At 38.3% G+C, this 25,572-nt stretch overlaps 1 protein-coding gene and 1 long non-coding RNA gene across 3 annotated transcripts in view; one reads left to right on the forward strand and one right to left on the reverse strand.

Moving 5' to 3' along the window:
* PRTG (protogenin) overlaps positions 1 to 25,572 on the forward strand; it is a 152,485-nt gene that overhangs the window by 41,695 nt on the left and 85,218 nt on the right. The window lies entirely within an intron of this gene.
* LOC133256256 (uncharacterized) overlaps positions 12,652 to 25,572 on the reverse strand; it is an 80,440-nt gene continuing 67,519 nt past the window's right edge. For both annotated transcript variants that reach the window (XR_009739147.1, XR_009739146.1), the window contains exons 2-4: positions 21,151 to 21,293; positions 14,093 to 14,382; positions 12,652 to 13,224 (exon numbers count right to left, since the gene is read on the reverse strand). This is a non-coding gene — a long non-coding RNA (uncharacterized LOC133256256). The remainder of the gene's footprint in view (positions 13,225 to 14,092; positions 14,383 to 21,150; positions 21,294 to 25,572) is intronic.

Consider the following 25,572-nt stretch of genomic DNA (forward strand, 5'->3'; position numbering starts at 1 on the left):
CACATTAGGTGCTGAAAGTTGATGGGGTTGCTAAGGAAAGAGTGGGATATACAAAAATAACAGTAAGAGGGCTGCAGACACAGTCAGCCTTAATGTTTAAGGAGTGAGTAAAAGAAGAGTCATCAAAGTAGGTTAGGAAGCAGGAAAGAAAATAGTGATGCGGGAGTCAAAAGGAGAAAGTCTGAAATGAGTGTATTCCACTTTTGTGGATACTACAGAGTTTGAATAAGCTGAGCATTGAGGAGAAACCATTTGGTTCATCACTGATGGTCATGGTGGGGTTGAGAAGTAGGAGATGTAGTGGTAGAGTGATGAAGTGAGAAAAAGGCAAAGGGCTTTAGACAGAAGCCCAAGAGACCATCCCTATAGAATAGGAAAGACAAGAATATATTTGTAAGCTAGTGGTCCTGAGGGATGAGGAAGAGCTGGAAGACAGAAGTTGTAACAAATCAGTATTATGGAGCAGTGGGAGGGAAAGGACAGAATTAAAATCCTTTATTAGAATATTTCATTTAATTCTCTCTATGACCCTATGAAATAAATTTCTTACCCTTTTATAGATTAAGAAACTAAGACATGGGGACTTCCAGGTGGTTCAGTGGTTAAGACTTCACTCTCCAGTGCAGGGGTTGTGGGTTCGATCCCTGGTTGGGGAGCTGAGATCCCACATGCCTCTCGGCCAAAAACCCCACAACGTGAAACAGAAGCAGTATTGTAACAAGTTCAATAAAGACTTTAAAAATGATCCACATTAAAAAAAAAATCTTAAAAAAGTAAACTAAGACATAGAAACATTAAATTACAAAGTCACACAGCTATTCAATTAGTGGCTCTAAAATTACTGTTTTTTCCCTTAACTTCACTCTTTTTGTATTGTTTTTTATTTGTGCATATTTAATAAAAGTATATCTATTTTTGGAGGGGAAGAGGCAAGTCTACTGAGGGCAGGTATAAGTTTCACTTTTTATTCTCCCACTGTGTCATAGATAAAATTTGAGGGTTTACTATATTTTTGATTGACAAGTTTTATTAGCTTAGATTATCTGTGTTTAAATTGATCAGGAATTTAATGAATGCATTTGAAGAGGTGTAACATTTTAGCTTATAGATAGAGAAGATCTTTGCATCTGTTAAAAATAGAAGAATGTTTTAAGAACAAACTTAAAGTATTTAAACATACCTGTGGTAGATATCCTTGTACATTCATATACAAGTCTTTTTGTGGATAAGTTCATTTCTCCTGGTTAGATACTTGCAGGTGAAATGGCTGGGTTGTATTTTACGTATTTGTTCATTTTTTTTAAGAAACTGCCAATGGTTGTAATCCCATAGTATGAGCACTAATTATTCTTCAGCTTTTTTTCTCACTTAACAAACATTTTATTTTTGTTACTGGCCTCCTTAACACTGTTGAATCATTATTGTGTCCTTACATCCATAACTACAGCCATAAAGAAATTTAATTAAACCATCTTTGAGGTCTCTTAGAGCATATAAAAAGCTCTACAGTTTTGTTAACTACTCTTTTTCCAAGATAACTAGAAATTTAAAAAAAAAATCGATTTCATAGCCCCAGCAGTGATCACTTTGAAAATAATCCTGGCTAAATGTATTTACTAGTGTAGTCAACTCCAGTATTCTATCACCAAATTAAAATGTTCTAGAAGCTATTGTCATAATTGCTTAGCAGGGATTGGTAGAGCCATCATTATCCCTTACAAATTTTTTTTTGTTTCCCTTTATTTACACCATTCATTCTTGATCTGTTCCTTCTTGTTGTCTTTTTACTTGTCATGGAATATTTTCTCCTGTATTTTTTCCATTTTCCTCTTTCTCTTTACTCTCTTTCTCACTAATTCTTTTGCCTCAGTTTTCTTTGCCATCTTACTCCACCTTTCCATAGATATACACACAGACTCCTATCAACAAATTCGTGTTTGTGGGAAAGGAAACTTCTAAAGGGCTGCCTGTCATGGAATAGGAGTTGAAAACTGCTGCTTTAGTGACTTCTGAGCACTGGTACATGCCCTCAAATCATTCAAATTACCTGATGCCACTGATGGTCATTTTTTTGAAAGAAACCCAGAGTTTCTATTAAGCCATGTGGAAATTTTGCATTAGGCTATGAATAGCACTCCACACCAAGTTGGGGAATCCAGCTTTAAGACTGGCTCTGAATGTAGTTTTTCCAGTAGTCATGTATGGATGTGAGAATTGGACCATAAAGAAGGTACTGAAGAATTGATGCTTTTGAATTGTGGTGCTTGAGAAGACCCTTGAGAGTCCCTTGCACCGTAAGGAGATCAAATCAGTCAATCCTAAAGGAAATCAACCCTGATCAGTATTTCATTGGTATACCGATGCTGAAGCTCCAGTACTTTGGCCATCTGATGCAAAGAGCTGACTCACTGAAAAAGACCCTGATGCTGGGAAAGATTGAAGGCAAAAGGAGAAGGGAGCAGCAGAGGATGAGATGGTTAGATAGCATCACTGACTTAATGGACATGAGTTTGAACAAACTCCAGGAAATAGTGAAGGAGAGAGGAGCCTGGCATGCTGCAGTCTCTGGGGGCTCAAAGAGTCGGACACAACTTAGCAACTGAACGACAACATCTGAATGTAGTTACGTTTATATCAGTCACGATTCTATTGGGGTATCTGTCCACACCAGAGGACTGTGAAGACTGAAGGTGGGTAGCATCGTAATTTTTGTGTCACTATGAAAGATGCATTATGTAGTCAAATGTAACTTTTAGTACATTTTTGCTACTGTTATTAAGAAAATCCATTTTATTTTCTTCAGCAGGATCATGTTTCTTTAAGTACAAAATCTTTTCTATGACATTCACTGTAAGCCATGGAAAAAACACACACACACACACACACACACAAAAATCGGGTTTCTAGCTCTCTCCACTGCCAATAACAGGCATTTAAAAGCAGATTTTTTTATCAGTTAACTTTCCTTTGCTTGAATGAATGTGACACTTGACAACAGATGAGATATGAGCTGTAAGTTTCTTTGACCCCATTTCTGTAAACTATGGATTCTTTTGATATGGCTCTTTGAACACATTATAGGAGATTTCTTTATGACTATTGTTCAGAATTCTGTGCTCTTACCCTTCTTAGCTTAAGATTGCATATAATTTAGAAAAAAAAATTCTATAAGAGTGTATGCTTTCTTCATTTAAAAACTGGTTTCTGAAGAGCAGATCCAGCCTTAAGCTGCCCTACCCAGGTAATTCAAAAGCTGTTAACAGGCCAGATAAGATTTTGAGTTAAAGAAATTGTTTAGGAAGCATGGTTTCATAAATTTGATTTAAATCATTAGTTGTATATAGTTAATATATGGATATGGTGCTTTTATCCTACAAAAAGTGCATTCTTGGTGTTTGAGATAATATTAAATGTCTTATCACTGGGAGCCTTTGTATAGGTAAGGAAGTACTTCATAAAAAATGTCAGCTCTACTGGGGTATAATTGGCATAAATTGTAAGATATCTAGATATCTAAAGTGTATGTCACAGTGACTTGATATACATTGTGAAAGAATTCCCTTCATCTAGCTACTTAGCAAATCCATCACCTCACATGTTTGTGCATGTGTGAAAACATTAAGTTCTGCCCCCTTAGCAAATTTCAGTTATACAATTTATTGTTATTAACTGTAGCTTCCATGTTCTCAATTAGACCTTCAGACCTTATTGTATAGCTGAGAGTTTGTATTCTTTTGCCATCCTCTCACATATCTCCCTTACTCCCCAGGTCCTGACAAACATAGAAAAAGAGAGTAGAAACGTGGAAAGCGTTTTTATGAAACAATCATTCTCAAACATCAGAATCCAAAGCAGTTACACCATAACAAAAAACACATTTGCATTTTTGGTTACTCATAGTAAATTTCCCATATTGCTTTCAAATATGATCATATATATCTTTTACTTAAAATGTTTCAGTGGTGGGCTTCTGTGATGGCTCAGTGATAAAGAATCTGTCTGCCAATACAGGAGACTCAGGAGACACAGGTTTGATACCTGGGTTGGGAAGATCCCCTGAAGAAGGAAATGGCAACTCACTGTAGTATTCTTGTGTGGAAAATTCTGTGGACAGAGGAGCCTGGCAGGCTACAGTCCGTGGGGTCTCAAAAGAGTTGGACACGACTTAGCGACTAAAAAAACAGACCAATGTATGAAGAAAGTGGTTGACAACGTTAAAAAAAAAAAAAAGACGTTTCAGTAGCTTCTCATTGCCTTCAAGATGCAACCCAAATGCTTAGAGCCTTGCTTCTCAAATTGTTAAAGCACATATAAGTTACCTGAGTATCTTTAAAAAATGCTGATTGGCATTTGATAAGTCTGAGGTTCAGCTTGATATTCTGTATTTCAAATAAATTCTAAGGCTTTTCCAGGGACCACACTTAGAGTAGCAAAGCATTAGAGCACTAATAGGCAAGGCTCTTCGTTATCCCGACCCTGCCTACTTGGCAGCTGTACCCTTTACTATTCTGTCTCCACCCTACCTCGCCCTCTGACTCTCCTACATGCCTTAAATTCCTATTGCGTGGAATTTCAATTCTGTGAATGCATTATACTCTCTTGCTGCTCTGTGCCTTTGCCCACTCTCTACCCTTTGCCAGGACTACTCTTGATAATCTCTGGCTGCTTCAGTTCAGTTCAGTTCAGTCGCTCAGTTGTGTCTGACTCTTTGTGACCCCATGAATTGCGGCACACCAGGCTTCCCTGTCATCACCAACTCTGGCTGCTTAGTAGTTCTTAAATCCTCAACTCCACATACCAGCTCTTCTGAGAAGCCTTCCCTGATTCTCAAGCTTGATTTGATGGCTGGGGGATGTGAAAGCATCCTGTGGGTTGTCCTTTTATGGAGGACTTTATCAGTTTAATGTTCTTAGGTTCTGAGTGTTCTTTTTTTTTTTTCTCCCTCTTTCATTTTTTAAAAAATTATTTATTTTTAAATGAAGGATAATAGCTTTACAATATTGTGTTGGTTTCTGCCATACATCAAAATGAATCAACCATAGGTATACATATGTCTGCTCCCTGAGTCTTCCTCCCACTTCCCACCCTTCCCAGCCATACTACAGAGCCTGATTCTGAGTGTTCTTTAAAGAATGGCAAGTGATTCACTTGTAATAGACAAATCTGTATTGGAGAATAATATGGAATTAAGATAATGAATTGCACAATTAAATTGATGTTGCTAAAAAATAAGAAGAGGGAGAAAGAATTGCTGACAGAAGATCCTAAAAGTTCTCACTGATGATTTTGAGAGTGATTTAATCAACTGAAGGGTTGGGGAAGTATGTTTTTGCTGTTACTTCTAGGAAGCTTTAAAGGAGAGAAAATTGGGGGAAGGGAAACTGCTTGTCTTCTGGGCATGCATGTCTGTTTCCTGTCAGGAGAAAAGATTCACAAGTCCAGATTTGTGAATCCTTCTCTGAAGTGCCATGATGAACTTCTTGGGTGGACTCCTTATGTCTCTAGGGCTGCAGGTTGGTGTAATTAAAAAAATAAAAAGCACCATTTTGACTCATGTCTCTGCTATTTACTAATTCTATGACCCTGAGCAAGTGCTGGGAGAAATATCAATAACCTCAGATATGCACATGACACCACCCTTATGGCAGAAAGTGAAGAACTAAAGAATCTCTTGATGAAAGTGAAAAAGGAGAGTGAAAAAGTTGGTTTAAAGCTCAACATTCTGAAAACTAAGACCATGGCATCTGGTCCCATCACTTCATGGCAAATAGATGGGGAAACAGTGGAAACAGTGGCTGAGTTTATTTTTGGGGGCTCCAAAATCACTGCAGATGGTGACTGCAGCCATGAAATTAAAAGACGCTTACTCCTTGGAAGGAAAGTTATGACCAACCTAGACGCATATTAAAAAGCAGAGACGTTACTTTGTCAACAAAGGTCTGTCTAGTCAAGGCTATGGTTTTTCCAGTAGTCATGTATGGATGTGAGAGTTGGACTATAAAGAAAGCTGAGCACAGAAGAATTGATGCTTTTTAAGTGTGGTGTTGGAGAAGACTCTTGAGAGTGCCTTGGACTGCAAGGAGATCCAGCCAGTCCATCCTAAAGGAGATCAGTCCTGGGTGTTCATTGGAAGGACTGATGTTGAAGCTGAAACTCCAATGCTTTGGCCACCTGATGCGAAGAGCTGACTCATTTGAAAAGACCCTGATGCTGGGAAAGAGTGAGAGCAGGAGGAGAAGGGGACGACAGAGGATGAGATGGTTGGATGGTATCACCGACTCAATGGACATGAGTTTGGATGGATTCCAGGAGTTGGTGATGGACAGGGAGTCCTGGTGTGCTGCGGTTCATGAGGTCACAAAGAGTCCGACATGACTGAGCGACTGAACTGAACTGAGCAAATGGCTTAACTTCTTAGAATTTTGGCCTATAAGTAGAAGTAGTAGTATTTATCTGTTAAGGTTTCATGAATGTTAAATGAATTGATACATATAAAATGTGTGGTAGATTAATCTTGTCCTTTTTAGTACTGGGTGGTCAAGCCAAAAGAAAAGAAGGGAGTTCTAGTATCGTTAAAAAACTCCATTGTATTATAGACGGGTAGCTTAGAACTCAGAGTCTACTATATGAATTCACTTTAACAAGGTCACCTGATGTGTGTGTATATCCATATTTTTCCTGTTATCAGCTATATAGGCTTGTCTTTAACAGTTATTAGAAGATGAAAAAAATACCAGACATTTCATAGTGATTGATGTCCAGTTTATGAATTGTTTCATACATAGACCATTTAATTAATAAATTATGATTATGCAAACTTTAATGAGTTGTATTAACAGACATTTATTAAATATCCACTGAGTGTCAGGTTATTATGTGAAAAAGAAAGGAAAACCAGGTTTTTTATAATCTGATAAAGCAACATATAAAACAATAGTGGAAAAGAATATAGTAAAGTTTATCAACAAATAATATACTGCAATTCTTGAATTGTTTTGAATGTCCTTTAAATAGTTATTTAGGAAAGCAAAAGTAATCCTAGTAGAAATATTTCTGCTTTTATTTTGGTGGATTTCATGATTTTTCTCATTCTAAATTTGTACATGGATGAAGTTGCTAAATAACATGAATTTTGTTACAAAACCTCACTCCCTTAATGCTTTTTGATCCTTCTGTTTCTCTGACTGCTGCAAAGTGTAAAATTGCATGGAATGTTCTTCCTGCACAGTTGAGCTATTAAGCAGAACTAATTCTTTATGGAATGACAACAAGGCGTAAGAAAGGCATCTCTTGGATTAGGCAATATAAGGCAATCACTTGGCAAACGCTGAAGGGGAAGTGGTCTTGGAGAAGACAAAGCAACAGCGCTTTTTCTCTTCCCTCTGAATTCATAGGAACCACACAAGTTGAACAGCTTTGAAGCTGGTTAATGTGGCTTACTATGCATGTTTTTTCTGTGCCATTTCCTGCTTGTTTTTGCCAGCAGAGGGGCCAAGAATAATCACTTGATAAATGCATTAGCATGTCTCATACACTTCTGTGACCACACACTGTTGCTGGGAAGACAGATAATTTGAGAAGAGGAAAATCCCAGTTGGGGATGTCTTTCAAAGTGAGATCAGATTTTACTCCCAAACTAACAGGATCCTGTCTAGATTATGAGAGTACCATATGGAGACTGATTATTTAAAACAAAATTTTTAACTCAAGATTAAGTAACAGTTGGGAAAGATGAAAGGCAAAGTAAACAGTGGTTTATTTTCATTTTATCAGCTTTAGAATGGAAGACAGGAATGTTGGTATTAATTTTATGATGTTTTAACAATTATAGAAAGCTGTTTTTATTTCCTTGGATTTTTCCTGTTGGCAGTGAAGGTCTTCCCAGGTGGCCCAGTGGTAGAGAATCCGCCTGCCAGTGCAGGTGACACAGGAGACGTGAGTTCGATCCCCGGGTTGGGTAGATCCCCTGGAGAAGGAAATGGCAACCCACTCCAGTATTCTTGCCTGGGAAATCCCATGGACAGAGGAGCCTGGTGGGCTACATTCCATGGGGTCACAAAGAGTCAGACATGACTGAACAGCTGAGCATGTGTTTGCTCCTGTTTGTTTATTTGCTGAGGTGTGTGGTTTTTCCTTCTTCCTAACCTCTTCCTTAAATTCCTGCCAAGACAGACCGTTTCTCTTATAGCATCACATTTCCATATCTGCTTCTGGTGCTCTTTATGATTTGGCCCTCAGAAGCCACTCTAATTGCCTGCTATTCTCTACTTACTGCTGATCTCTGCAGGAGGGAACAGCATCAATGCAGCAGAACGTAAGTCAAGGTGCAGCTGAGGAGATCTAACTGTATAATAGCTGTAGGTGAGGATGTTGGAAGCATAAGTAACTTCGGCATTGAAAGTCTCCCTTCAGATCACTCTCTTCACCTCTACGTTAGGAGAGTGTAAGTGCAAATGTGGTACAGATGCATGTGTAAAACTGCACCTTTATTTTAGCATGCAGTGGGGCAGTTTAATCCTGAATGTGATGTGCAGGTCTCAGATACATAGCAGTCTTTTTAAAATTATTTTTTATTAGAGTATAGTTGTTTTGCAGTGTTGTGTTTCCACTGTGCAGCAAAATGAATCAGCCGTCCCCTCCCTTTTGGACTTCTTTCCCATTCAGGTCACCACAGTGAATTAAGTAGAATTCCCTATGCTATAATGTATGTTCTTATTAGTTATCTATTTTATACAAGAATTCCAAAAACCCAGTAGCCAATCTAGAAAATCTGTTTCTCACATGAGATACCTTGGATCAAACCGTTTGGTTCTAGGACCAAATTCTAACTAATTTCAAGCCTGGCCTGATGGAACCTGAAACAGGTGAATATTATGAAACTCCTTAAGTTGGGTTCAGAATGCCAGGGGTCCTAGAGCTGACCAGTGTCTGCAGGATACGCTGGGTCAGCAGCCTGTGTAAAAGGTTTGTGCAGAAGTTGGGGCCCTGCAGTGTGCTTCTGGCATCAAGAGGCAGGGAACTGAGCTGGGCTACTCAGGAAAGACTGGTTGTTCAGATGTTTGCCTCTGTGTGTGTTGCCTCAGTGACTCCCCACTCTTCCAGCCTCTCTGCAGAGGTGTTACTGATTTTGCACCGCTTCACTATGTGAAAGGATAGGAGGACTGTAGGTTCCTTACTTCTTCTGTTCCTCAGGCACATATATTCATTTATAGTTATATCTATATGTCTCGTGTAGTATTCTAAAGAAAATGTAAACTTAGATTCATCGCATTATACTCCTGCAGATTATTATTGTGTGCATACTATACTGTGTGTACTTAAGATGCAGTGACTGAACTGAATGTATATGCACCCTAGGACGTATTTTATTCATGTGTTTATTAGATATCTATCGAGGGCTTTTTATATTTATGGTATTAATGCCAGGAACATAAAGCTGAAAAGACAGGTTTTGTCCTGTGGGTAGAAGCAGAAAGTAGAGCTTAGAGAACAGTGGGATGGGGTGGAAGGTAGGTTCAGGAGGGAGGGGACATATATATACCTGTGGCTGATTCATGTTGCTACATGGCAGAAACGAATACAATATTGTAAAGCAACTATCCTCTAATTAAAGATATTAAAAAAAAAACCAAACAGACAAACAGTGTACTCCAAATTCCTGGGAGCATGTAAGAGTTGTGTAGTTTTATTTGGGAAGATCAGGTGTATCCTCACAGAAGAAATGAAATGGTTTGCAGGAGTCAGCAGACCACACATAAATTAAAATTTATCCATGCTGTCAATTTGATTTATAGTTCTTTGTTAAGAATGATTTGAAAATTAACAAGTCTTTCTGCTTTGTAAGGAATACAGTCTTATTGAAACTTATTTTTAAATTTACATACAGTGAAACTTAGTGATTTGGGTCTACAGTTCTATGAGTTTTAACATATGCAGAGTTATGTAACCTTCACTATGATCAGGATACAGAATAATCGCCCAAACCTTCTCTCGTGTGCCTTCCCTCCTCCTGACTCCTAGTACCTACTATATTTTGCATTCTCCAATACATCATATAAATGAGATTATACATTATGTAGCCTTCTGGGTCTTGCTTCTTCCACTTAGCATGATATGCTGAAATTTGTCTATATTGAGTGTTTCAGTAGTTCTCTTTTTTATTGCTGAGTACTGTTCCATAGTATAAATTTACTATTGTTTATCCATTCACCTGTTAAAGTTGAAGGACATTTTAGTTGTTTACGTTTTGGGCAGTTATAAATACAGCTTTGATAAATTTTCTTGTACAGGTTTTTGCCTAAACAGAAGTTTTAATTTCCATTGAGACCGAGCATGTATACTTTGTTTATTTGCTGAGGTGTGTGATTTTTCCTTCTTCCTAATTTCTTCCTTAAATTCCTACGGAGCCAGACCATTTCTCTTATAGCCTCCAATTTCCGCATCTACTTCTGGTGTTCCTTTAAGGTGACAGTGCAATCAGTATGTATTTAACTTTATAAGAAATTGCTAAGTTATTTTCCAAAGTGACTGTACCAGTTTGCATTCCCACCAGCAAGTTATGAAGTTCCAGGTACCCCACACCCTCCCCAGCACTTGGTATTGTCAGTTTTTTTATTTGAGCTGCACCAATAGGTGCTTCCAAATAGGAAAAGGAGTACGTCAAGGCTGTATATTGTCACCTTGCTTATTTAACTTATACATCATGAGAACGCTGGGCTGGAAGAAGCACAAGCTGGAATCAAGATTGCGGGGAGAAATATCAATAACCTCAGATATGCAGATGACACCACCCTTATGGCAGAAAGTGAAGAGGAACTAAAAAGCCTCTTGATGAAAGTTAAAGAGGAGGGTAAAAAAGTTGGGTTAAAGCTCAACATTCAGAAAACTAAGATCATGTCATCTGGTCCCATCAGTTCATGGGAAATAGATGGGGAAACAGTGGAAACAGTGTCAGACTTTATTTTTCTGGGCTTCAGAATCACTGCAGATGGTGATTGCAGCCATGAAATTAAAAGACGCTTGCTCCTTGGAAGGAAAGTTATGACCAACCTAGATAGCATATTCAAAAGCAGAGACATTACTTTGCCAACAAAGGTCCGTCTAGTCAAGGCCATGGTTTTTCCAGTGGTCATGTATGGATGTGAGAGCTGGACTGTGAAGAAAGCTGAGCGCCGAAGAATTGATGCTTTTGAAGTGTGGTGTTGGAGAAGACTCTTGAGAGTCCCTTGGACTGCAAGGAGATCCAACCAGTCCATTCTGAAGGAGATCAGTCCTGGGTGTTCTTTGGAAGGAATGATGCTAAAGCTGAAACTCTAGTATTTTGGCCACCTCATGCAAAGAGTTGACTCATTGGAAAAGACTCTGATGCTGGGAGGGATTGGGGGCAGGAGGAGAAGGGGATAACAGAGGATGAGATGGTTGGACAGCATCACCAACTCGATGGACGTGAGTTTGAATGAACTTCAGGAGTTGGTGATGGACAGGGAGGCCTGGCGTGCTGCAATTCATAGGGTCGCAAAGAGTTGGACATGACTGAGCAACTGAACTGAACTGATTACTGTAACTAATGAAGTTAATCATCTTTATATGTGTTTAGTTTCCATCCTTAATCTTGTTTCGTGAAGTATCTGTTCAAACCTTTTGCCAAATTTTTTGTTGGTTTTCTAACTATTAAATTCTGAGATTTTTTTATGTATTATTGATACAAATCCTCCCTCAGATATGTGATTTGCAAGTTTTCTTCCAGTTGATGGCTTGCCTTTTCCTTCTCTTAAGTTTATTTTTTCAAGAGTAGAATCTTTTTTGTTTTGATGAAAGTGTTTTTATCAATGTTTTTCCTTTATGTATTGTGTTTTTATGTCATATCTAAACAGATCATAAAGATTTGTCTGTGTTTTCTTCTAAAAGTTTTACTGTTTTGTGTTTCACATTTAGTTCTATGACCCATTTTTATATAAGGTGTAGATCAAGGTGCTTTTTTATGTTACAGGCACTGTGCTAAGCACTTTACACTCATTATCTTATGAATTCATAAAAACTTTAAAAAATCCTATTTTATATAACAAAATATGCTTATGAAGAATAAGTAGGGAATTTCTTGGTGGTCCAGTGGTTAGGACTCAGGTGCTTTCACTGTTGTGGGGCCAGGCTCAATCCCTGCCCAGGGTTATGCAATAGGGAGTGATGTAGCCAAAATTATGGTAATCTTCTCAAGGACATAAGAGGCAGAGGTTTTGTTGTAAATATGGAGTGAATGGTGATGTGGTTCACTGAGTTTACTTAATGGTTTCTTTAAGTAACCATTACTGAGTGCCTGTTGTACACAGGCCACCATTCTAGCAATCTGCAGACAAGTAAGACATATCTCTAAACTTCAAGTCATTTAAACTTTTGGTTAAAAGTGGCTGGGAATTTGAATAAATAGGAAAGGTAGAGAATTTCTGAAACCAGTTATTAATATGAGTTAAGAAGAGAATTGTTGAGTACCACTGAGTGGCAACATGAAAAGCTTTGTGTCACTCTTTCCAGCCAAAGAAATTGAGTTTGGGGACTGCCAAGTCTGGCATTTGGCAGGATAGGGTTGATAAAATATCAAAGAAGCAAATTCTCAGATGTTATTAAAGATGTCTTTCAATATGGATACAGTAAGAATAGACTGAAAAATAATGTCGTCTGTGGGAAATCTGCATATAGGATCTATTTCTGAAAGGTCCTGGTTCCTAACTTCATTATAAAGTTTCTAGCCTTCATTTTGTTTATACGTCTGTGGACACATTTTGATCCAGATATTTCCTTTGAAAAGCAAACGTATACAGCTTAGCAACTGGATTTTAGAGTTGCCACATATTCAAGCAGGATACTAAATTCACTAGAAGTTGGGTAATAAGCCACTTATAAAATAGCTGTTGCATACTCAATATAGATTTTCAAAAAGAAGTCAATGCCCAAGATGTCGTGATTGTGTTACATTGTTTTTATTAAACAGATGAATATTTTTCTGTAAAATAACTTTAAAAAAAGTTTAAATAGCTACTTGTCTAGTCTTAAGGCTATAATAAATTTTCAGCTTCTGTTTGAAACTTGTACCTTGGTTGATTTTTTTACCTAAGTAGCTAAAGCTTGAGTTACCCTGGTTTGATGAAATGCTGGATCAGGGTCTCTTGCTTACTTCCTATTCAGTTGCAGGTCAGTCTTCAAGGTTTGAAGACTTGAAATGAATTGAACCTGTTGAGGTAAGAAGTTACAACTGTGTTTTGATTAGTAAATCCTGGAGTAGGCAAATGCATGATTTGAATGACCAGCATCATAGAAATAAACTTTAAGCTAAACTTTATATGCATAAAATTCTGTAACTGACTCTGGAATTGTGGACATTTGAGAGTCTGAGATAGGAATCTTCCTGTTTCCTTGATGAGCTAGTTATAGAATTCTCCAGAGTTGGGCCGACCCGTGCAGGTACAAAGAGAGTGCTACTGAGAGCTGGGGTTCCTTGAGGTCTCGGGAACTGTCTGGGGTTTGGCAGGCAAGAGCTGTCCCTCCATCCCACTCTGGATACAGCCGCAGCCATTTTCCGCCCAGAGTCAGAGGCTTGTGGGTCTCCCCCCAACTTCCTTGCCCTTGCGGTAGCAGTGGGGCCCTGGTTGATCTGAATGATTGTCACTGTATTGGATGGACTGCTAAACTATTGAATTGCTTCCATCTTTTGACGACACTAGGAAATTGTCCATGGAGTTGAGATATTTATTGTAGTAATTTCTTGTCTTACATACTTAAGAGATCAAGCCCTGAGCCTTTGGAGTGGGAGCATTGACTCCAAGACTCTAGACTACCAGAGAACTAACCCTCGGGGGTATCAAATAGTGAGAACTCATACAAAGGAAACCACTGGAATACAAGACCCAGCAACACCCAAACACCAGTAGCACCCTGTGCAGGACACCTCATCTAAACAACAAACAAAACAAAAATACAAACCCAATCATCAGCAGACAGGATTACCACCTCACTCAGACCTGTCCATCAGAGGAAAAACAAACAAAAACTCAGCACAAATCTCAGCCTATAAGAAGCTTACACAAACCACTGAACCAACCTTGCTGCTGCTGCTGCTGCTAAGTCACTTCAGTCATGTCCGACTCTGTGTGACCCCACAGACGGAAGCCCACCAGGCCCCCCCGTCCCTGGGATTCTCCAGGCAAGAACACTGGAGTGGGTTGCCATTTCCTTCTTCCAATGCATGAAAGTGAAAAGTGAAAGTGAAGTCACTCAGTCGTGTCCGACCCTCAGCGACTCCAGGGACTGCGGCCTTCCAAGCTCCTCCGTCCATGGGATTTTCCAGGCAGGAGTACTGGAGTGGGGTGCCATTGCCTTCTCCGAACCAACCTTAGGAGGGTAGAAACCAAAAGGAAGAAAGAATTCAACGTTGAAGCCTGGCAAAAGGAGACCTCAAACACAATAAGTTAAAAAAGTAATAATAATGAAAAGGTAGAGAAATACTATATAAGTGAAGGAACAAACTAGAAACACAGAAGTCCAAATAAATGAAGAAAAAAATAGGCAAACTACGTGAAAAAGAATTCAGAATAATGATAGTAAAGATGATCAAGAACCTTGAAAACAAAATGGAGACAATGCAAGAATCAATTAACAAAGACCTAGAAGAATTAAAGGATAAACATACAGAGACAAACAGCACAATTACTGAAATTAAAAATACTCTAGAAGGAATCAACAACAGAATATCTGAAGCAGAAGAACAAATCAATGAGCTGGAGGATGAAATGGTGGAAATAAATTCTGAAGAGCAGAATAAAGTAAAAAGAATGAAAAGAACTGAGGATGGTCTCAGAGACCTCTGGGATCATATCAAATGCACCAATATTCAAATTATAGAGGTCCCAGAAGAAGAATAGAAAAAGAAAGGGTATGAGAAAATTTTTGAAGAGATTAGAGTTGAGATTTCCCCAACATGGAAAAGAAAATAGTCAATCAAGTCCAAGAGGCACAAAGAATCCCATACAGGATAAACCTGAGGAGAAACATGGAAAGACACATCACATACTAATCAAACTAACAAAGACTAAACACAAAAAGAATATTAAAAGCAGCAAGGGAGAAGCAACAAGTAACATACAAGGGAAGCCCGATATGCTTAACAGCTGATCTTTCAGCAGAGACTCTGCAGGCCAGAAGGGAATGGGAGGATATATTTAAAGTACTGAAAGGAAAGAATTTACAAGCAAGATTACTGTTCCCGGCAAGGATCTCATTCAAAATTGATGGAGAAATAAAAAGCTTTTCAGACAAGCAACATTTAAGAGAATTCAATACCACCAAACCAGCGTTACAACAAATGTTAAACAGACTTCTATAGTCCAGAAATACAAAAGAAGAAAAAAGATATACAAAATCAACCCCAAACAATTAAGAAAATGGCAGTAGGAACATATGTATCAATAAGTACTTTAAATGTAAGTGGATTAAATGCTCAACCAAAAGATACAGATTGGCTGAATGGATACAAAAACAAGACCCATATATATGCTATCTACAAGAAACCAACTTCAAACCTCAAGACACATATAGACTAAAGTGAAAGATGGAAAAATATATTCCATGCAAATGGAAAGCAAAAGAAAGTTGGAGTAGCAGTCCTCATATCAGACAAAATTAAAGTAAAGAAGTTTACAGGAGATAAGAAAGGGCACTACATAATGATCAAGGGATCAATCCAAGAGGAAGACATAACAGTTGTAAATATTTATGCACCCAACATAGGAGCACCTCAATACCTAAGACAAACACCAACAGAATAAAAGGAGAAATTGACAGTAGCACACTAATAGTAGGAGACTTTAACACCCCACTCACACCAATGAACAGATCATTAAAACAAAATTAATAAGGAAACAAAGTCTTAAATGATACATTAGATGAGATGGATCTCATTGATATCATCAGGACATTCCATCCAAATGCAGAAGAATACACCTTCTTCTCAGGTGCACATGGAACATTCTCCAGGATAGACCACATCGTGGGTCACAAATCAAACCTCCGTAAATTTAAGAAAATTGAAATCATGGTAAGCATCTTCTCTGACCACAACACTATGAGACTAGATATCAATTACAAAAACAAAAAACAAAAAAACTGTAAGAAACACAAACACATGGACATTAAACAACACGTTTCTAAATAACCAGCAGGTTACTGGAGAGATCAAAAGGGAAATCAGAAAATTTGTAGAAACAAATGACAATGAAAACACAACAATTCAAAACCTATGGGATGCAGCAAAAGCAGTCCTAAGTGGGAAGTGTATAGCAATACATTCCTACCTCAAAAAACAAGAAAAACATCGGACAACCTAACTTTACATCTAAAACAACTGGAAAAGGAACACACACAAAAAAACACACCAAAATTAGTAGAAGGAAAGAAACATAAAGATCTGAGCAGAAATAAATGAAAAAAAAAATGAAAGAAACAGTAGTAAAGATTAATAAAACTAAAAGCTGGTTCTTTGAGAAGATAAAATTGACAAACCTTTAGTCAGACTCATCAAGAAAAAAAGAAGAATCAAATAAAATTAGAAATGAAAAAGGAGAGGTTACAACAGACAATGAAGAAATACAAAGGATTATTATGAACAACTATATGGCAATAAAATAGATAACCTGGATGAAATGGACAGGTTCTTAGAAAAGTTCAGTCTTCCAAGACTGAATCAGGAAGAAATAGAAATTATGAACAACCCAATTACAAGCACTGAAACAGAAGCTGTGATAAAAAATCTCCCAAAAAACAAAAGCCCAGGACCAGATGGCTTCACAGGAAAATTCTATCAAACATTTAGAGAAGAGCTAATGCCTATCCTTCTAAAACTCTTTCAAAAAATTGTAGAGAAAGGAACACTTACAAACTCATTCTATAAGGCCATCATCACCCTGATACCAAAACCAGACAAAGACAACACAAAAAAAGAAAACTACAGGCCAATATCATTGATGAACATAGATGCAAAAATTCTCAACAAAATTTAGCAAACAGAATTCAGCAACACATCAAAAAGCTCATACACCATGATCAAGTTGGATTTATTCCAGGAATGCAAAGATTCTTCAATATACACAAATCAATCAGTGTGGTACATCATATTAACAAATTGTAAGATAAAAACCATATGATAATCTAAATAGATGCAGAAAAAGCCTTTGACAAAATTAAGCACCCATTTATGATTCAGTTCAGTTCAGTCGCTCAATCGTGTCCAACTCTTTGTGACCCCATGAATCGCAGCACGCCAGGCCTCCCTGTCCATCACCAACTCCCAGAGTTCACTCAGACTCACGTCCATCGAGTCAGTGATGCCATCCAGCCATCTCATCCTCTGTCGTCCCCTTCTCCTCCTGCCCCCAATCCCTCCCAGCATCAGAGTCTTTTCCAATGAGTCAACTCTTCGCATGAGGTGGCCAAAGTACTGGAGTTTTATGATTAAAACTCTTTTAAAAAATGGGCATGGAAGGAACCTACCTCAATATAATAAAGGCCACATATGATAAGCCTACAGCAAACATTATTCTCAATGGTGAAAAACTGAAAGCAGTCCCCCTGTGATCAGGAAGAAGACAAGGGTGTCCACTTTAACCACCACTATTCAACATAGTTCTGGAAATCCTAGCTACAGCAATCAGAGAAGAAAAAGAAATGAATCCAGATTGGAAAAGAAGAGGTAAAGCTCTCATTGTTTGCAGATGACATGATACTGAACATAGAAAACCCTAAAGATAGTATCAGAAAATTACTAGAGCTAATCAGTGAGTTTAGCAAGGTTGCAGGATACAAAATCAATACACAGAAATCACTTGGATTTCTATGCACTAACAATGAAAAATCAGAAATTAAGGAATCAATTCCATTGCAATGCAATTCCATTGCAACAAAAAGAATTAAATATCTAGGAATAACCTTACCTAAGGAGATGAAAGAACTGTACACAGAAAATTATAAGACACTGATGAAAGAAATCAAAGATGACATAAGCAGATGGAGAGACATTCCATGTTCCTGGGTAGGAAGAATCAATATTGTGAAAATGACTATACTACCAAGTGCAGTGTACAGATTCAGTATGACCTCTATCCAATTACAAATGGCATTTTTCACAGAAACGGAACAAAAATTTTCACAAGTCATATGGAAACACAAAAGACCCTGAATAGCCAAAGCAGTCTTCAGAAAGAATGGAGCTGGAGGAATCAACCTTCCTGACTTCAGATTATACTACAAAGCTACAATTATCAAGACAGTATGGTACTGGCACAAAAACAGAAATATAGACCAATGGAACAGGATAGAAAGCCCAGAAATAAACCCATGCACCTATGGATACGTTATTTCTGACCAAGGATGCAAGAATATACAATGGGGCAAAGACAACCTCTTCAGTAAGTAGTGCTGGGAAAACAGGACAACTGCATATAAAAGAATGAAATTGGAACACTTCCTAACAACATACACAAAGATAAACTAAAATGGATTAAAGACCTAAATGTAAGACCAGAAACTATAAAACTCTTAGAGGAAAACATAGGCAGAACACTTGATGACATAAATCAAAGCAAGATCCTCTAGGATCCACCTCCTAGAGTAATGGAAATAAAAACAGAAGTAAAGAAATGGGTCCTGATTAAACTTAAAAGCTTTTGCACAACAAAGGAAACTATAAGCAAGTTGAGAAGACAACCCTCAGTATGGGAGAAAATAATAGCAAATGAAACAACTGACAAAGGATTAATTTCCAAAATACATAAGCAGCTCATACAACTCAATGCTAGAAAAACAAACAACCCAATTCAAAAGTGGGAAGAGGACATAAACAGACATTTCTCCAAAGACATACAGATGGCTAACAAACACATGAAAAGATGCTCAACATCACTCATTATTAGAGAAATGCAAATCAAAACTACAATGAAATATTCCCCTACACTGGTCAGAATGGCCCTCATCAAAAAGTCTACAAACAGTAAATGCTGGAGAGGGTGTGAAGAAGAGGGCATGCTCTTACACTGTTGGTAGGAATGTAAATTGATATAGCCACTATGGAAGATGGTATGGAGATTCCTTAAAAAACTAAGAAAAAACCAGCATATGACCCAGCAATCCCACTTCTAGGCATATACCCTGAGGAAACCAGTGTTGAAAGAAACGCATGTATCCCATTGTTCATTGCAGCATCATTTACAATAGCTAGAACATGGAAGCAACCTAGATGTCCATTGACAGATAAATGCATAAAGAAGTTGTGATACATATACACAAAGGAATATTCAGTTCAGTTCAGTCACTCAGTCGTGTCCGACTCTGCGACCCCATGAACTGCAGCACACCAGGCCTCCCTGTCCATCACCAATTCCCAGAGTCTACCCAAACCCATGTCCATTGAGTTGGTGATGCCATCCAACCATCTCATCCTCTGTTGTCCCCTTCTCCTCCTGTCCTCAATCCCTCCCAACATCAGAGTCTTTTCAAATGAGTCATCTCTTTGCATCAGGTGGCCAAAGTATTGGATCTTCAGCTTCAACGTCAGTCCTTCCAATGAACACCCAGGACTGATCTCTTTTAGGATAGACTGGCTGGATCTCCTTGCAGTCCAAGGGACTCTCAAGAGTCTTCTCCAACACCATAGTTCAAAAGCATCAATTCTTTGGTGCTCAGCTTTCTTCACAGTCCAGCTCTCACATCCATACATGGCTACTGGAAAAACCATAGCCTTGACTAGACAGACCTTTGTTGGCAAAGTAATGGAATATTACTCAGCCATAAAAAGAAGCACATTTGAGTCAGTTCTGATGAGGTGGATGAACCTAGAACCTATTATACAGAGTAAAGTGAGTCAGAAAGAGAAAGATTAATATCGTATTCTAACACACATTACGGAATATAGAAAAATGGTACTGAAGAATTTATTTATAGGGCATCAGTGGAGAAACAGAGAATAGACTTATGGACATGGGGAGAGGGGAGGGGAGGGTAAGATGTATGAAAAGAGTAACGTGGAAACTTACATTACCATATGTAAAATAGATAACCAAGGGGAATTTGCTGTATGGCTCAGGTAACTCGAAACAGGGAGCTCTGTATCAACCTAGAGGGGTGTGATGGGGAAGGAAATGAAAGGGAGGGGATATGTGTATACCTATGGCTGATTCATGTTGAGGTTTGATAGAAAACAACAAAATTCTGTAAAGCAATTATCCTTCAATAAAAAATAAAAGAATTCTCCAAAGTTACTGATTGGTGACTTAGAACCATGGAAACAGCAAGAAGTATTGGAGCATGACTGCTGGCCACCATATCTTGGTACTTAGGACTCCCCAAGGAGAGGTGAGGCACTAGCAACTGGTACATTCCTTGACCAGTTGAGACTCCAGATCCTCTGGCTGCTGTGCAGTGTCAGAATCACCAGTGTAAATCCTGTGTTCAGGTTCTCATCAACTGAAGTATTTCCTTTTTAGTGAAAGAATATTTTAAATGTAATTACACAAGAAAATTATATTTTCTTAGATTAGGGAATAGTTCCTGAACTTATGAGTTGTCATTTCAGATTGTGTATTCATAACTTTTGGGCTTCCTTGGTGGTTCAGCAGTAAAGAATTTGCTTGCAGTGCAGGAGACAAGAATTCGATCCCTGGGTCAGGAAGAGCCCCTAGAGAAGAAAATGGCAACCCACTCCAATATTCTTGCCTGGGAAATCTGATAGATGGAAGAGCCTGGTGGCTCCAGTCCATGGGGTCTCAAAGAGTTAGACATGACTGAATGACAACAATCATTCACAATTTTTAGTTGGTTTTAAAATCAAAATGTGTTAAGTATTTCATTCATTGCAACTTCCATTCTTTGTAACACGTATTAAGTTATTTCATTCATTGCAACTCAAGAAGCATGAATAGCATGTTAGTTTAATATTATAGTCATACATTTCCATGGTGGAAACATGAATGTGTTGCTTTCTAACATTATCCTCTTAGCATTTTTTTTTCCTCTTAGCCTTTCTGATCCTTTTTCTCTGACTATAAATCATAGAAGCAAATGCTTAAGTAGACAGGTGAAGAAGAGGAAATCACAAATAAAATAGGCACTTACATTTATTGTGTTTGCGAGGTTGTTTTTGAGGATGGTGCATGTTTCTTGAGACCTTGTTTCTTGCCTGTTTTATAGAGCTCTGGCCTCTTAACAGCACTGCTTTAATGACTTCTTGTGAGGCTCTCGGTTTATGTTAGCACTGACTATGGAGGGAAGAAAGAGGTCGGGTTTCACAAGGAGGCTGTGGACTTGTAAAATCATACCCAACTGGCAGAAATGAAGTCTACTTTAAGGAGAAAGCGAGATTTTCATAACACAAGATATTTTGCCATATAAATAAGTGCACGATGTTTTGATGATGCCTAAAACAGTTTGTCAAACGTGGGTGTTCTGGGGGGGAGGGGGATTCTAGCACTCATTTTAAAGGATCTATTCATTTACTCAGTTTAATACCACAGTTAAAAAGTTAAAATAGAAAAATATTTGCTGAGAAAGTTTGACTATCATGATATACGATATTTGTGCATGCTTTTCTGAAGTTTCTAAGTTTTGATTCAAATTTTCATGTAATTTATCTTTTTGTTGAAAAATAATTTTTATTCAGATGTTCTTTTTCTTATTGTTTTTCACATTGAAGGCACTGACTAGGGAGGGAATCAAACATCCATATAGATGATAGCTACCCAAAGAATGATAAGCTCAAAGTACTAAAAAGGCAGATAAAAATTAAGAATGAGGGATCTTTCTTTTGGCTGCACTGCATGTCATGCAGAATCTTAGTTTCCTGACCAGGAATTGAAAGTTTACCCCCCTGCAGGAGAAGCTCAGAGTTTTAACCACTGGGCTTCAATGGAAGTTCCAGGATGAACGATTTTATCAGTCAGTGGAGCAGTGGTAGAAAATTTATGCAAATTCCTCTTTCAATCTATTCAGCATAAAACTTAGTCATGTCTGACTCTTTGTGACTCCATGGACTATAGCGCACCAGGCTCCTCTGTCCATGGAGTTCTCCAGGCAAGAATACAGGAGTGGGTTGCCATTTCCTCATCCAGGGAATCTTCCTGACCCAGGGGTTGAACTCAGCTCTCTCACAGTGCAGGCAGTTTCTTTACTGTTGGAGTCACACATACAAAGTTTATTTTTAAATATAATTACTTTTTAAAAATTATATAATTTTGTAGGAAAAAATAAAAGTACATAATTTATAGAGATCCTCTTGTAATCTAGCCCTTAGTATTTCATCATTGAAGTAGGGGATTTTATGCTCTTTAAAGAATTTGTCTATCACATTAAAAATGAGAAAATTATTTCTATTTCTCTACACTTTATATATACCTTTATGTGAAAACTACATAGTCTGGCTTAGTAGGAAAAAAGAAAAAAATTAAATCTTAGAATATCTCTACCTTTGTTAGGGCTTTAAAATTTATTTTATTGTGTAACATTCTGGAAGCAAAACTAGTGTATTCATAGCAAGATATCCTCTGTCCTATGCTTTCATAATACTCCATAATTTTCCTTCATAATATTTATCACAGTTTAAAATTGCTATATACTTGAATAGTATATACCCAAAAGTCCGTCTAGTCAAAGCTATGGTTTTTCCAGTAGTCATATATGGATGTGAGAGTTGGACCATAAAGAAGGCTAAGTGCCGAAAAATTGATGCTTTTGAACTGTGGTGTTGGAGAAGACTCTTCAGAGTCCCTTGGACTGCAAGGCGATCCAACCAGTCCATCCTAAAGGAAATCAGTCCTGAATATTCATTGGAAGGACTGATGCTGAAGTTGAAGCTCCAATACATTGGCCATCTGATGCAAAGAACTGACTCATTAGAAAAGACCCTCATGCTGGGAAAGAATTGAAGGCAGAGGAAGGGGATGACAGAGAATGAGATGGTTGGGTGCCATCACCGACTTGATGGACAGGAGTTTGAGCATGCTCCAGGAGTTGGTGATGGACAGGGAAGCCTGCCATGCTGCAGTCCATGGGGTTGCAAAGAGTCGGACCCGACTGAGAGACTGAACTGAAGTAAACTACATGGTAATTTTAGTTAAATCTTTCTCCATTGCTAGACAAAAATCCCTGAGGGTAGAGCCTTAGTTTTGTTTATCATTGGATCCTGGACATGTTGAACATGCTAGGCACAGAATAAACAAGTGTTGATGAATGAATGAATGAATTTAGAAAAGATTCGGTTCAGTTGCTCAGTCGTGACCGAATCTTTGTGACCCCATGAATTGCAGCACGCCAGGCCTCCCTGTCCATCACCAACTCCTGGAGTTTACTCAAACTCCTGTCCATTGAGTCTGTGATGCCATCCAGCCATCTCATCCTCTGTCGTCCCCTTCTCCTCCTGCCCCCAATCCATCCCAGCATCAGGGTCTTTTCCAGTGAGTCAACTCTTCGCATGAGATGCCCTAAGTATTGGAGTTTCAGCTTTAGCATCCGTACTTCCCATGAACACCCAGGACTGATCGCCTTTAGAAGAATGTACTGGTTGGATCTCCTTGCAGTCCAAGGAACTCTCAAGAGTCTTCTCCAATACCACACACAGTTCAAAAGCATCAATTCTTTGGCACTCAGCTTTCTTTATGGTCCACCTCTCACATCCATAAATGACTACTGAGAAAACCATAGGTTTGACTAGATGGACCTTTGTTGGTAAAGTAATGTCTGCTATTTAATATGCTGTCTAGGTTGGTCATAGCTTTTCTTCCAAGGATCAAGTGTCTTTTAATTTCATGGCTGCAATCACCATCTGCAGTGATTTTGGATCCAAAGAAAATAAAGTCTCTTACTGTTTTCATTGTTTACCCATCTATTTCCCATGAAATGATGGGACCAGATGGCATGATCTTAGTTTTCTGAATGTTGAGTTTTAAGCCAATTTTTTCACTCTCCTCTTTCACTTTTATCAAAAGGCTGTTCGCTTTCTGCCATAAGGGTGGTGTCATCTGCATATCTGAGGTTATTGATTTCTCCCAGCAGTCTTGATTCCAGCTTGTGCTTCATCCAGCCCAGTGTTTCTCATGATGTACTCTGCATATAAGTTAAATAAGCAGGGTGACGGTACCTAGCCTTGATGTACTCCTTTTCCTATTTGGAACCAATCTGTTGTTCCATGTCTGGTTCTAACTGTTGCTTCTTGACCTGCATACAAATTTCTCAGGTGTCAAGTAAGGTGGTCTGGTATTCCCATCTCTTAAAGAATTTTCCACAGTTTGTTGTGATCCACACAGTCAAAGGCTTTGGCATATCAATAAAGCAGAAGTAGATGTTTTTCTGAAACTCTCTTGCTTTTTTGGTGATCCAGCGGATGTTGGTAATTTGATCTGGTTCCTCTGCCATTTCTAAATCCAACTTGAACATCTGGAAGTTCATGATTTATGTACTGTTGAAGCCTGGCTTGAAGAATTTTGAGCATTACTTTGCTAGCATGTGAGACGAGTGCAATTGTGCTGTAGTTTGAGCATTCTTTGGCATTGCCTTTCTCTGGGATTGGAATGAAAACTGACCTTTTCCAGGCCTGTGGCCACTGCCGAGTTTTCCAGATTTGCTGGCATATTGAATGGAGCACTTTCACAGCATCATCTTTTAGGATTTGAAATATCTCAACTGGAATTCCATCACCTTCACTAGCTTTGTTTGTAGTGATGCTTCGTAAGGCCCACTTGTCTTCACATTCCAGGATATATGACTCTAGGTGAGTATTCATACCATTGTGGTTATCTGGGTCTTAAGATCTTTTTTGTATAATTCTTCTATGTATTCTTGCCACCTTTTGTTAATATCTTTTGCTTCTGTTAGGTCCATACTGTTTCTGTCGTTTATTGTGCGCATCTTTGCATGGAATGTTCCCTTGGTATCTGTAGTTTCTTGAAGAGATCTTTAGTCTTTCCCATTCTGTTTTTTTCCTCTTTTTTTTTTTTTGCACTGATTGCTAATAAAGGCTTTCTTATCTCTCCTTGCTGTTCTTCAGAACTCTTCATTCAGATGGGTATGTTTTTCCTTTTCTCCTTTGCCTTTAGCCTCTCTCTTTCTCAGCTGCTTGTAAGGCTTCCTCACACAACCATTTTGCCTTTGTTTTTCTTGGGGATGGTCTTGATCACTGCCTCCTGTACAATGTTACGAACCTCTGTCTATAGTTCTTCAGGCACTCCCTCCATCAGATCTAATCCCTTGAATCTATTTGTCACTTCCACTGTATAATCATAAGGGATTTGATTAGGTCATGCTTGGATGGTCTAGTGGTTTTCCCTACTTTCTTCAATTTAATCTAAATTTTGCAATAAGGAGTTCATGATCTGAGCCACAATCAGCTCCCAGTCTTGTTTTTGCTGGTGGTATAGAGCTTCTCCATCTTCAGCTGCAAAGAACATAATCAATCTGATATCACTATTGGCCATGTGTAGAGTCATCTCTTGTGTTGTTGGAAGAGGGTGTTTGCTATGACCAGTGTGTTCTCTTGGCAAAACTGTT

Source organism: Bos javanicus, chromosome 10, assembly GCF_032452875.1.
Source record: "Bos javanicus breed banteng chromosome 10, ARS-OSU_banteng_1.0, whole genome shotgun sequence".
Lineage (NCBI taxonomy): Eukaryota > Metazoa > Chordata > Mammalia > Artiodactyla > Bovidae > Bos > Bos javanicus.